We start from the raw sequence: 13,466 nt of genomic DNA, 5'->3' as shown, positions 1-13,466 counted from the left end.
CCTTTTTGTTCTTTTTTGTTTCCCTGTTTTTATTTGTTGCATTATTTTCTATTTCTTTTCACATTATTTTTCCATCTATTTTGTTTTTATGTGCTATTTTTATACCATTTTTGAAATCAATTTTTTGTAAATTTATATTATTATTATTATTATTATTATTATTATTATTTTTTTCTTCTCTTTCTTCTTATCCACCCATTACCTTTCTATTGGTTCTATGGTGTTTTCCATATATATATATATATATATATATATATATATATATATATATATATATTCCAAATTTAAAAATATATACATACATATATATACATATATATTTTTTCCATATATATATATATATATTCTCCTTTTTCTTCCTTTTTCTTTTCTCTCTTATCTTTTTCTCTCTCTTTAATACCATTTGTGTTCTCTTTGCTCTCCCCTAATTCTCTTTTCTCAGATGGTTACTTATAGTGGGGTCATTGGTGTCGTGAGTATATCTGTGCTTTGTTCCCTTTGTGTTGTGTCTTGTCGAGGTGAATTTTATCCTGTCTGGCCAGGAGCTAGAGAGCGAGCCACATTAACCAGACACCTGGAGAGGAAACTCCATCCACGAACAGGTCAATAACACCCCAGAAGCAACTGCAGAGGCAGGAAGAAGGCGGCAGTGAGGGAGAGAGCATGAGTGAGGGAGGGAGCAAAAGAGGAGTGTGTGGTCATGTGGTGTGTGTGTGTGTGTGTGTGTGTGTGTGTGTGTGAGTGAGTGAGGCACAGTTAGATCCTTCAGGACCTTCGGGGCCAGGCTAACTGAGCTCGCCTAATGAGGCAGCCTCTGCTACCATTGCAAACAGTACTGGGAGGCTGGCTTATCCTCAGAGGCCTAGCCTTTTTGAAGGGGAGAGCTGCTGTAACTGGGAGCCCAGCCTCACCTCCACCCAGGGTGCACTCAGAGAACACCTGGGACTCTACAGCCACCCCTGCCAGGGACCTGCTACCTCGGCTGTGGTCCCACGGTCAACGAGTCTCCAGCCACCCTGGGCACAGGCTCCTGTGAGTTCTGAGGCACACTCCCCTCTGACCAGCTCAAGGCTTTAGCCGAGGGCACTGCAACAATGCAAGCAGCAGACACGTGAGCAGCCCACTCCTGCACAAGGAACAGCAGCCCCATGAGCAGCCCGCCCCGGCCTAAGAGCAGCAGCCTCACGTGGCCTGCCCCTGTCCAAGGAGCAGCAGATGTATAAGTGGCCCAATCCCCTGTCCGAGGAGCAGCAATGAAGTGAGCAGCCCACCCAATCCAAGGAGCAGCAGCCGCAAGAGCAACTCGCCCACGATTGAGGAGTGGCAGCACCATGCAGCATGCCCCCATCCGAGGAGCAGCAGCTGTGTGAGCAGCCTGCCCCCGTACGAGGAACAGCAGCGCCGCAAGCAGCCCACGGTCATTCGAGGAGCAGCAGCTGCCCAAGCAGCCCACCCCAGACCGATGAGCAGCAGCCACACGAGCAGACCACCCATGTCCGAGGAGCAGAAGCCCTGCACAGTCCACACTGGTCCGAGTAGTAGCAACCACATGCTGCCTACATCTATCCGATGAGCAGCAGCTGGGTGAGCTGCCTGCCCCCATCCGAGGAGCAGCAGCCACATGTGCAGCTCACTCCCACCTGAGGAGCAGCAGCGAAGCAAGAAGCCCATCCCCTGTACAAGGAGCAGAAGCTGGGTGAGCAGCCCACCCCCGTATGAGGAACAGCAGCGCCATGAGCAGCCCGCCCCCATTCGAGGAGCAGAAGCCACCTGAGCAGCCCGCCGCCAACAAGGGAGCAGCAGCCACATGAGCAGACCACCCACGTCTGAGGAGCAGCAGTCCTGCGCAGCCCGCACTGGTCGAGGAGCAGTAGCCATACGTAGCACGCCCCCTGTCCGACGAGCAGCAGCTGGGTGAGAGACCCACTCCCATCCAAGGAGCAGCAGCCGCACATGCAGCTCACTCCAACCTGATGAGCAGCAGCCACGCAAGCAGCCCATCCCTCATTCGAGGAGCAGCAGCTGCGTGAGGAGCCCACACCTTACGAGAAGCACCAGCCCAGCAAGCAACCTGCCCCTGTCCAAGAAGTGCAGCCTCATGAGCAGCCTGCCCCATCTGAGGATCAGCAGCAGTGTGCAGCCAGCCCTGATCCAAGGAGCAGCAGCCATGTGAGCAGCCCACCCCTGTCTGAGGAGCAGCAGCGACATGAGCAGCCCACCCCAATCCAAGGAACAGCAGCTGTGCAAGCAGCCTCCCCCATCAGCCAGAGGAGACGCCACTGCTGCGAACAGCACCCACCAGAGGAGCCACTGCCAACTGAGGAGCAGCCATTTAAGAAACGGCCTGAGGAGCAACCACAGCCTGAGGAGCCACTGCTACAAAGGAGCAGCCCCTGCAAGACTCGACATCTAGATCAGTTTGGTGAGACCAAAAATGGGTAGACAAAGAAAGCCCCAAAGGAAAGAAAAGGAGGAATTGCCAGAAAAGCAGCTAAGTGAAAGAGGCAAGTAATATATCATAAAAAAATTCAGAATAAGGCTCATACAGTTCATAAACTGATGGAGGAAAAAATCAACAACTTATGTAAGAATCAAGAAGAAATGAAGAGTGATATAGATGCAATAAAAAACACCACCATGGAAAATTTCAATAGTAGACTAGGAGAAGTGGAGGACCGAATTAGCAAATTAGAAGACAGGGAAGCAAAACACAGCAAAACTGAATTGCAATTGGAAAAAAAAATTAAAAGACAGGAGGAAAACCTAAGGGAGCTATGGGACAATATGAAACGAAGCAACATACGAATAATAGGGGTGCCAGAAAAACAGGAAGAGGAACAAGGGTTAGAAAACCTATTTGAAGAAATAATGTCAGAAAACTTCCCTGATGTCAGGAAGAAAAAAGTCACTCAAGCACAGAGAGTCCCAAAAAAGATGATCCCAAAAAGACCCACACCAAGACACATCATAATTATGATGGCAAATGTTCAGGACAAAGAGAGAATCTTAAAGGCTGCAAGAGAGAGACAGAAAGTTACATTAAAGGAAGCTCCAATTATATAATAAAATGATTTCTCAACACACATCAGGACAGAAAAGAATGGAAGGAAATTTATAAAGTGATGCAAACCAAAGGACTGAATCCAAGAATACTCTGTCCAACAAAATTTAAGGGGAAATAAGGAGCTTCACTGACAAAAAACGGCTAAGGGAATTTATCACTACCAAGCCAAAATGCAAGAAGTGCTAAAGGAACTGGTATAAAAAGAAGAAATAAAAAGGTAAGAAAGAACACAGGCACAAAAAATAAAATAAAATAAAAATGGCTATAAACAATTACCTTTCAATAATAACTTTAAACTAAAGGACTAAAGGACTAAATGCTCCAATCAAAATACATTGAGTGAGTGAATGGATAAAAAAACATAACCCATAGATATGCTGTCTACAAGATACCCACCTCAGAACAAGGTACTCACACAGAGTAAAAGTGAAGGGATGGAAAAATATCTTTCAGGTAAATGGAAATGAAAAAAGAAACTGGGGTAGCAATACTTATATCTGACAAAATAGACCTCAAAGTGAAGGCCATAACAAGAGATACAGAAAGCTGTTTCATAATACTAAAGGGATTGATACAACAAGAGGATATAGCCCTGATAAACATATATGCACCCAATACAGGAGCACCCAAATACATAAAAAAAACCTCCTGGAAGATATCAAGGGAGAGATTGACAACAATACAATCATAGTAGGGGACTTTAATACACCACTGACATCACTGGATAAGTCCTCTAGACAAAAAAAATCAGCCAAGAAACAGCTATCCTAAATGACTCACTAGATCAGATGGACTTAATTGACATCCAAAAGCCATGGAATATATGTTCTTCTCAAGTGCACATGGGACATTTTCAAAAATAGATCACGTATTGGATAACAAGCAAAGACTTCCCAATTTCAAGAAGATTGAAATCATATCAAGCATTTTCTCAGACCACAATGGCATAATATTAGAAATAAACTACAATAAACACAGCACAAAAATTCAAATACTTGGAAGCTGAATAGGATGCTATTAAACAGTGATTGGGCTACCAAAGAGATCAAAGAAGAAATTAAAAACATCCTGGGAACTAATGAAAATAAAAACAAAACAATCCAAAATCATGGGACACAATGAAAGCAGTCCTGAGAAGGAAGTTTATAGCTCTACAAGCCTACCTCAAAAAAAACAAGAAAAAATGGTAATAAATCTTCTAACTCTACAACTCAAAGAATTAGAAAGAGAGCAACAAGAAAAGCCCAGAGTGAGCAGAAGAAAGCAGATAATAAAGATTAGAGCAGAAATAAATGACATAGAGACCAAAAAAAAATACAAAATATCAATGAAACCAAGAGCTGGTTCTTTGAAAGGATAAACAAGATTAATGAACCTCTAGCCAGGCTCACCAAAAAGCAAAGACAGAGGACCCAAATAAACAAAATCAGAAATGAAAGAGGCAAAATAACAACAGAACCCACAGAAATACAAAGGATTATTAAAAAATACTATGAACAACTCTATTCTAAAAAATTAGACAACCTGGAGGAAATGGACATATTCCTAGAAAAATATAACCTTCGAAGACTCAATCAGGAAGATTCTAAAAATCTCAATAGGCCAATAACTATGGAAGAAATTGAAGCAGTCATCAAAAAGCTTCCAGCAAACAAAAGCCCAGGGCCAGAGGGCTTCACAGGGGAGTTTTACCAAACATTCAAGGTAGAAATAAAACCTACCCTCCTCAGACTATTCCAAAAAATTCAAGGGGAAGGAACACTTCCAAGCTCATTCTATGAAGCTAGCACCACCCTAATACCAAAACCAGATAAAGACAACACAATGAAAGAGAATTATAGGCCAATATCCCTCATGAACATAGATGCCAAAATCTTCAACAAAATTCTAGCAAATCAGATCCAGTAGTACATCAGAATGATCATACACCATGACCAAGTAGGATTTATCCCAGGGATGCAAGGATGGTACAATATCTGCAAATCAATAAACATGTTACATCACATAAACAAATTGAGAGATAAAAATCACATAATCATTTCATTTGATGCAGAAAAAGCATTTGACAAAGTCCAACATCTTTTCTTGATAAAAACTCTCAGCAAGGTGCAAATTGAAGGATCATACCTCAATGTAATAAAAGCCATATACGACAAACCCACAGCCAACATCATACTCAATGGGCAAAAACTAAACCTATTTCCCCTAAGAACAGGAACAAGACAGTGATGCCCACTGGCACCACTCCTGTTCAACATAGTACTGGATGTACTAGCCATTGTGATCAGACAAGAAGAAATAAAAGGCATCCAAATTGGAAAAGAGGAAATGAAACTGTCTTTCTTCGCAGATGACATGATACTGCACATAAAAAACCTCAAAGACTCCATCAAAAACTAACAGACTTAATAAATGAATTCAGGGGGAGATAAGAGATCAACCGAAGGACTTGTATGCATGCATATAAGCATAACCAATGGATGCAGAACTCTGGGGTGTGAGGGCATGTATGGGTGTGGGGTGGGGGAGACAATGGTAAGATATGTACACATATAATACCTTAATAAAAAAATAAAAATAAATAAATGAATTCAGTAATGTAGCAGGATACAAAATTAACGCCAAGAATTCTATGGAATTTTTATCCTATCTAATAAAACAGTAATATGCAAAATAACCATGATTCAACTACACCCACAAGCCACGCCCACCAGCCATGCCCACCAACCAATCAGGAGTGAGCATGCAAATAAACCCAACCAAGATGGCTACTGCCACAGAGAACAGGAGTGAGGCTTGGGTTTCCCCGGCAATGGAGAAAGCCAAGCTTTACGCCTGCCCTTGCCAGCCTAGGCCTCCACTCAAGGCTACAAAGTTTCAATGATAGAAGGTAAATAAATTCCAACAGAAATGGCAGTAGCCATGGAGCTGGAAAGAGCAGGAGGCTAGGGTTGCCCCCGGCAATGGAGGAAGCCAAGCTTTCTGCACACCCTGGCTGGCCCAGGCGTCCGCTTAAGGCTACAAAGTTTCAATTATAGAAGATATATAAGTCCCCACATAAATGGCTGCTGCCACGGAGCAAGCAGAAGGCTTGGCTCTGTTCCAGGCTACAAAGTTTCAATTGTAGAAGATCAATAAACCCCAGATACCAGGCCTCCGCTTAGGTTGCCGAGGGGTGTGGCCAGCCTACAAACAACCATAGGCCCCTAGTCCAGGCCACCCCATGCCCCAAGGGAACCCCCACCCTGATCCGGGAACACCCTTCAGGGAAAACCAGCCGGCCCCCACCCGTGCACCAAGCCTCTATCCTATCTAATAAAAGAGTACTATGCAGATTGACCATCATTCCAACACACAAGATGGCTGCCCCCATGTGGTCAAAGATCCTGCCCCCATGTGGACACAAGATGGCCACCACAAGATGGCCAGCAGGGGGGGACAGTTGCGAGGGACCAGGCCTGCAAGGGAGGACAGTTGTGGGCGACCAGGCCAGGAGGGGAGAGCAGTTGGGTGGGACCAGGCCTACAAGGGAGGCAATTGGGGGAGATCAAGCCTGCAGGGGAGGGCAGTTAGGGGTGACCAGGCTGGCAGAGGAGGAAGTTGGTGGTGACCAGGCCTGCAGGGGAGGGCAGTTGGGTGTGACCATGCCTGCAGGGCAGGGCATTTAGGGGTGACCAGGCCTTCAGGGCAGGGCAGTTAGGGGCAATCAGGCTGGTAGGGGAACAGTTAGGCATCAATCAGGCTGGCAGGGGATTGGTTAGGGGGTGATCAGGCTGGCAGACAGAAGCGGTTAGGGGCAATCAGGAAGGCAGGCAGGCGAGCAGTTGGGAGCCAGCAGTCCTGGATTGTGAGAGGAATGTCCGACTATCTATTGCGATTGGGCCTAAACGGCAGTCAGACATCCCTCAAGGGGTCCCAGATTGGAGATGGTGCAGGCTGGGCTGAGGGACACCCCCTCTCCCCGTGCATGAATTTCGTGCACCGGGCCTCTAGTATACCAATAATGAACTTACAGAAAAAGAGACTAAAAAAGTAATCCCATTTACCATCGCACCAAAAAAATTAAGATACCTAAGAATAAACTTAACTAAGGAGGTAAAAGACCTATACGCAGAAAACTACAGGACACTGAAAAAAAAGATAGAGGAAGACATAAACTGATGGAAGAACATACCGTGTTCATGGATTGGTAGACTCAACATCATTATAATGTTCATACTACCCAAAGCAATCTATAGATTCAATACACTCCCCATTAAAATACCAATGGCATATTTTGCAGACCTAGAACAAACTTTCCAAAAATTCATCTGGAATAAGAAAAGACTCTGAATACCTACAGCAATTCTGAGAAAGAAGAACAAAGTAGGTGGGATCTCAATACCAGATATCAAGCTGTTATTACAAAGCCACTGTTCTCAAAACAGCCTGGTACTGGCACAAGAACAGACATATAGATCAATGGAACCCAGAAATTGACCCAAACCACTATGCTCAATTAATATTTGACAAAGGAGGCATGAACATACAATGGAGTCAAGACAGTCTCTTCAATAAATGGTGTTGGGAAAATTGGACAAATACATGCAAAAAAATGAAACTATACCACCAACTTACATCATACACAAAAATAATCTCAAAATGGATAAAATACTTAAACATAAGAAGGGAAACAATAAAAATACTAGAGGAATCCATAGGCAGCACAATCTCAGACATATGCCGAAGCAATTTCTTCACTGATACTGCTCCTAGGGCAATGGAAACTAAAGAGAAAATAAACAAATGGGAGTACATAAAAATAAAAAGCTTTTGCACAGCAAAGAAACCAACAAAACAACAAGAAAGCCCACTGCATGGGAGAACATATTTGCCAATGTTATCACCGATAAGGCTTTAATCTCCAACATTTATAGGGAACTCATACAACTTAGCAAAAGGAAGATAAACAACCCAATCAAAAAATGGGCAATGGACCTAAATAGATACTTGTCAAAAGAAGACAGAAGGAAGGCCAAGAGACATATGAAAACATGCTCAAAGTCACTATTTATCCGAGAGATGCAAATCAAAACGACAATGCAGTACCATCTCACACCTGTCAGAATGGCTATCATCAACAAATTAACAAACAAGTGCCGGCCAGGATGCAGAGAAAAAGGAACCCTCATGCACTGCTGGTGGGAATGCAGACTAGTGCAGCCACTGTGGAGAACAGTATAGAGTTTCCTCAAAAAACTAAAAATGGAACTCCCATTTGACCCTGTGATCCCACATCTTAGAAATATATCCCAAGAAACTGGAAACACCAATTAGAAAGGATATATGCATCCCTATGTTCATAGCAGCACAATTTACAATAGCTAAGATTTGGAAACAGCCTAAGTGCCCATCAGCAGAAGAATGGATTAAAAAAACTGTGGTACATCTACACAATGGAATACTACACTGTGGTAAAAAAGGAGTTCTTACTATTTGCAACACCATGGATAGAATTGGAAAGCATTATGCTAAGTGAAATAAGCCAGTCAGAGAAAGATAAATATCACAAGATCTCACTCAACAGGGTGGTGAGTGCATGAGTGGGGGGGATAGGGGAGTGTAATGGGGGAATAAGAACACATATGTAACACCTTAATCAATAAAGAAATTACTAAATAATAGTATATAATAAAGAGGTAATATGCATATTGACCATCACTCCAACACACAAGATGGCCGCCCCCATGTGGACACAAGATGGCCACCACAAGATGGCCAGCATGGGAGGGCAGTTGTGAGCGATCAGGCCAGCAGGGGAGGACAGTTGGGGGCACCAGGCCTGCGGGGGAAGGCATTTTTGGGGACCCAGTCCTGCAGGAGAGGGCAGTTGGGAGCGACCAGGCCTGCAGGGGAGGGCAGTTGGGATCGACCAGGCCTGCAGGGGAGGGCAGTTAGGGTTGACCGGGCTGGCAGAGGAGGGCAGTTGGGGGCGACCAGGCCTGTAGGGGAGAACAGTTGTGGGCAACCAGGCCTTCAGGGGAGGGCAGATGGGAGGAACCAGGCCTGCTGAGGAGGGCAGTTGGGGGCGACAAGGTCAGCAGGTGAGAGCAGTTAGGGGTGACCTGGCTGGCAGGGGAGGGCAGTTAGGGGTGACCAGGCTGGCAGGGGAGGGCAGTTAGGGGTGCCCCCAACTGTCCTCCCCTGCTGGCCTGATCGCTCACAACTGCCCTCCCATGCAATTAGATGCATATATCCTTTCTAATTGGTGTTTCCAGTTTCTTGGGATATATTTCTAAGATGTGGGATCACAGGGTCAAATGGGAGTTCCATTTTTAGTTTTTTGAGGAAACTCTATGGGCAACCAGGCCAGCAGGGGAGGGCAGTTAGGGGTGACCAGGTCAGCAGGGGAGGGAAGTTAGGGGCAATCGGGCCAGCAGGGGAACAGTTAGGTGTCGATGAGGCTGGCAGGGGAGTGGTTAGAGGGTGATCAGGCTGGCAGGCAGAAGCAGATGGGGCAATCAGGCAGGTGAGTGGTTGGGATCCAACAGTCCTGGATTGTGAGAGGGATGTCCGACTGCCTGTTTAGGCCCGATCCCAGTGGGCAGTTGGACATCCCTCAGGGTCCCTGATTGGAGAGAGTGCAGGCTGGGCTGAGGGACACACACAAATTTCGTGCACTGGGCCTCTAGTAATAATAATAAAAAGATATATAACCCAATGGAAAATGGGCAAAGGAACTGGAAAACAATAGAAGTGGAAACATGAATGACCAAGAACATAAGAAATGATGTTTAATCTCATTGGTACTGAGGGATATACAAATTAATAGTACACCGAGCTATCAGATGGGCAAGAGTTAAAAAGTGAAATAACTAAATAAATTAATAAATTAAAAAGCAGTTTATAGTGAGTAGTCATGTGCTAGGTAGGCCGTATCTTCCCTGACAAAGATCTACTTCTATCTTAACTGAGTCTATTGTCTTTTGCATCTATGATAACATACCCTTTGGAATGTCAGGGTAACTTGTAACTTCCCTTTTTCCAGACCCCTCAGGGCACAACCAATGTACCAGGGTGGAGACCACAAATTCCCTCATTGTTATTGTTATAGTGTTAATTGTTGACTGTTAACTATCCTGTACTCACCTATGTAAAAGAAACAAGTGTCTATCCTTTTACTTTTTATATATTATTTTAAATATATTTTTATTGATTTTCAGAGAGGAAGGGAGAGGGAGAGAGAGATAGAAACATCAATGACAAGAGAGAATCATTGATTGGTTGCCTCCTGCATGCCCCTCTCCAGAAACAGAGCTAATGTCCTTGACCGGAATCGAACCCAGAACTCTTCAGTCTGCAGGCCAATGCTCTATCCACTGAGCCAAACCAGCTAGGGCTATCCTTTTTCTTTTTAAAAGCAGAGGTTTCTCCCCTTTGCTTTCTCCAGCCTCCCTAATCTACTCCCAATGAATTTCATGAAACCCACTTACATCTCCTTTGATTGTAATTTATAAAACAAGGTGAAAAACTGCCATTCTCCAGAGCATTATCTTAATTTGTTGAGATTCTGTTTCCCAGCAATTGTCGACAGTTTAGCTCAAATAAATTCACAAAAATCAAAAATTCTTTACAGGTCTGAATGTTTCTTATGTTAACATTACACTCCTAGACTAGTTATAATAAAACTAGAGGCCCAGTGCATGAGATTTGATTTACATAGGTATTATGTGAAGAAAACTTTGCTTTCCTTTAACATTCCATTGGCTTTAGTTATTAGGGGAAAAGAGAATAGACTGAATCAGTGCTTCTTCACCAGGGATGATTTTGCCTCCCGCAAAACTAGAACAAGGAACAATGATACTATCGGTCCAAAGGGATTTGAAGAGAACTGGTAGCATCCTATCAACAGCATGCACTGGATAAACATTAGCTAATGAGGGTGGAGAGGCTTGCAATCTGCCTCCTCTAGATAATCTTATCTCTAGCACTGCTCTTTTGGCAATTACGTGGACATGTCATTTTGTAATTAACCCAGTTATGAATAACTAAAAAGGAGCAAAAGGAAGGCCAAGTAGTATAGGCATGCCTTTTGTGCAGCTTTGTCAGGAAGCTGTAGTTTGATACTCTCCAGGTAGCCACAGGTCCATTTCCCACTGATTGCTGGGGGAAAGGACTAAACATGGGAGAACACATGCATGCCCAGTAAAGTCTGGGAGACATAGGGAAGGTACTTGTTTGTCAGTCACACCTGGGAACAGGTTACTGGACAGAGTAGGCGTGGCCACTGAGCACAGGGATATTTGAGATATTTACTCTCCTAAACAAAGGAGTTTGCCCTTCTTGTGCTCTTGCTCTCCTGTGCTCCTGGTTCCTCTTGCTTGACTCCTGGCCTACAAGGCTCTCAGGCTCCTGCATTTGCCCACATGGCTCATGTGTCCCACACAATGGACTAATGGACCACAACTAGTTTAATGCTGTACTGGACCCAGCTCCATAACGGAACAGAAATTTTAGATGCTGGCTTTGCTTCCAGCTCTATTGAATCCCCAGCTGGACAATTTCCAGGGCTGGATTAAGAGAAATGGGATTTTAGAAACCAAGAGATGTAATTCCACAAAAATAAAGTTTTCTACCGCATCTCATCCTCCATGTGGGCCTCCGGAAATGCTTATTGCAGAAGTACCCCAAGAACCCGACTCCCACTAGCAGTGGAGAAAGACATCCACACTTTTCTCTGGTAACAATTGGTCAGTGCACTAGGATTCCCTTTGCTCCACATCCTCGCCAGCACTTGTCATTTGTTGATTTGTTGATGGTAGTCATTCTGACAGGTTTGAACTGGTACTACATTGTCGTTTTAATTTGCATCTCTCTAATTATCAGTGACTTCGAGCATTTTTTTCATATGTCTCTTGGGCATCTGTATGTCCCCTTTGGAGAAACGTCTATTTAGATCCTTTGCCCATTTTTAAATTAGATTGTTTGTCTTTCTTTTGTTTAAGTTGTATGAGTTCCTTATATATATATTTTTATATTAACCCTTCATCAGTTGTATCCATTGCCAAATATGTTCTCCCTTACAGTGGGCTCCCTTTTCATTTTGTGACATTGAAAACAAAACTACCCTGCAAATTTGTTTGTATCTGCTGAGAAAAGCAATTGTCAAAGATAAATTAGTAATAACTGATACTTCGTTAAGTTCCCACTTTGAGATAAACTTAGGTATTATAAATATGCCTGAGGATTCCCAAAATATTATTTTTATCAATATTTTAAAATAATGATTTTTATCTCAAAATTATATAAATAAAAACACTGACTCTTTTTTTTTTTTTTTCGCCCATAGGAGAAATTTGAAACAAAAGCCTATATGCTCTAAAAGTTGTCTTTGGACACTTTTACATTTTACCTTTACATTAAAATTCATTTATATTGTGAATAAATAAAATTATATAAAGCAAATGAACCCTTTATAAACTCCACTCCCATTTTCTTTCTCATAGGTAACATCTCTTATCAATTTGTTGTGGTCTCTTCTAAATCTTTTTCCATAATGTATATATTGGATAGAAAGAGTTTTTTAACTATGAAGAAAACCATACTGTACATATTCTGAAAATGCTTCAGTAAAGGTAAAACGTACTAATGGTAAACAAAGGTCAGAAGCCAGATTTGTACCACTGACCCCAAAGAGATAAAAGTAAAAGAATAAACTTCAACCCATGACTGCTCAGGTTTGCCATAATTTATCCTACCAACTGTCAACCAGAAATCAAGCCCTTAAATTATTGCATACTCTTCTTTGTAACTGAGGAAGCAACTACCAATATCCTAAATGTTATCAAATGAAGTTACAGTTGAGGTAAACCAAGAGAGCTACAACCTTCCAGTAAGCATGGTAAGCTGTCGGCTGCTACAGAAGCATCGAAAACGTCCAGGTGAGATCAGAACAATGGGTATCTCAAAAGTGCTATGGCACTAATTCCTGAAGTTGTCCCTTCGTTCTGTCTTTGGATTCCTGTTTTCTTGGTGTTTCGGTAACTTTGAATAGACAGACAAGAACTCAACATAGAACATTTCATGTGCATGTTGTTTATCCTCAAACAGTTACCCAGAAATAAAATACATTAATTTTGTGAAGAAATAGTTGAAGAAAAATCTCATCACAAACCAAATCTTATGCCACTCAGGTTCAACACTTTTAATTAAAATTATTATTATTATTATTATTATTATTATTATTATTATTATCATCCACATGAGATATACAGTGCTCACCCTTCATCAGCTATAGTTAGATTCTCTTCCCCTGTTTTCTTCTTTCCCATTCAACTCAGCAGCTAGGGTAACTGTTTTGCCATCTGACATCACTATTTGCCAGTTATTAGCATTATTTAATAAGTTTCATCAACAAACCAAG

General features: G+C 42.9%; 1 protein-coding gene across 6 annotated transcripts in view; it reads right to left on the bottom strand.

The window, feature by feature from the left end:
• Window positions 1–13,466, bottom strand: part of DCLK1 (doublecortin like kinase 1) — a 500,460-nt gene that overhangs the window by 445,275 nt on the left and 41,719 nt on the right. The gene's annotated exons all lie outside the window — the stretch shown is intronic.

Source organism: Eptesicus fuscus, chromosome 8 (assembly GCF_027574615.1).
Source record: "Eptesicus fuscus isolate TK198812 chromosome 8, DD_ASM_mEF_20220401, whole genome shotgun sequence".
Lineage (NCBI taxonomy): Eukaryota > Metazoa > Chordata > Mammalia > Chiroptera > Vespertilionidae > Eptesicus > Eptesicus fuscus.
Note: the sequence above shows the minus strand (reverse complement) of the source record. Positions and strands in the feature narration are given on the sequence as shown.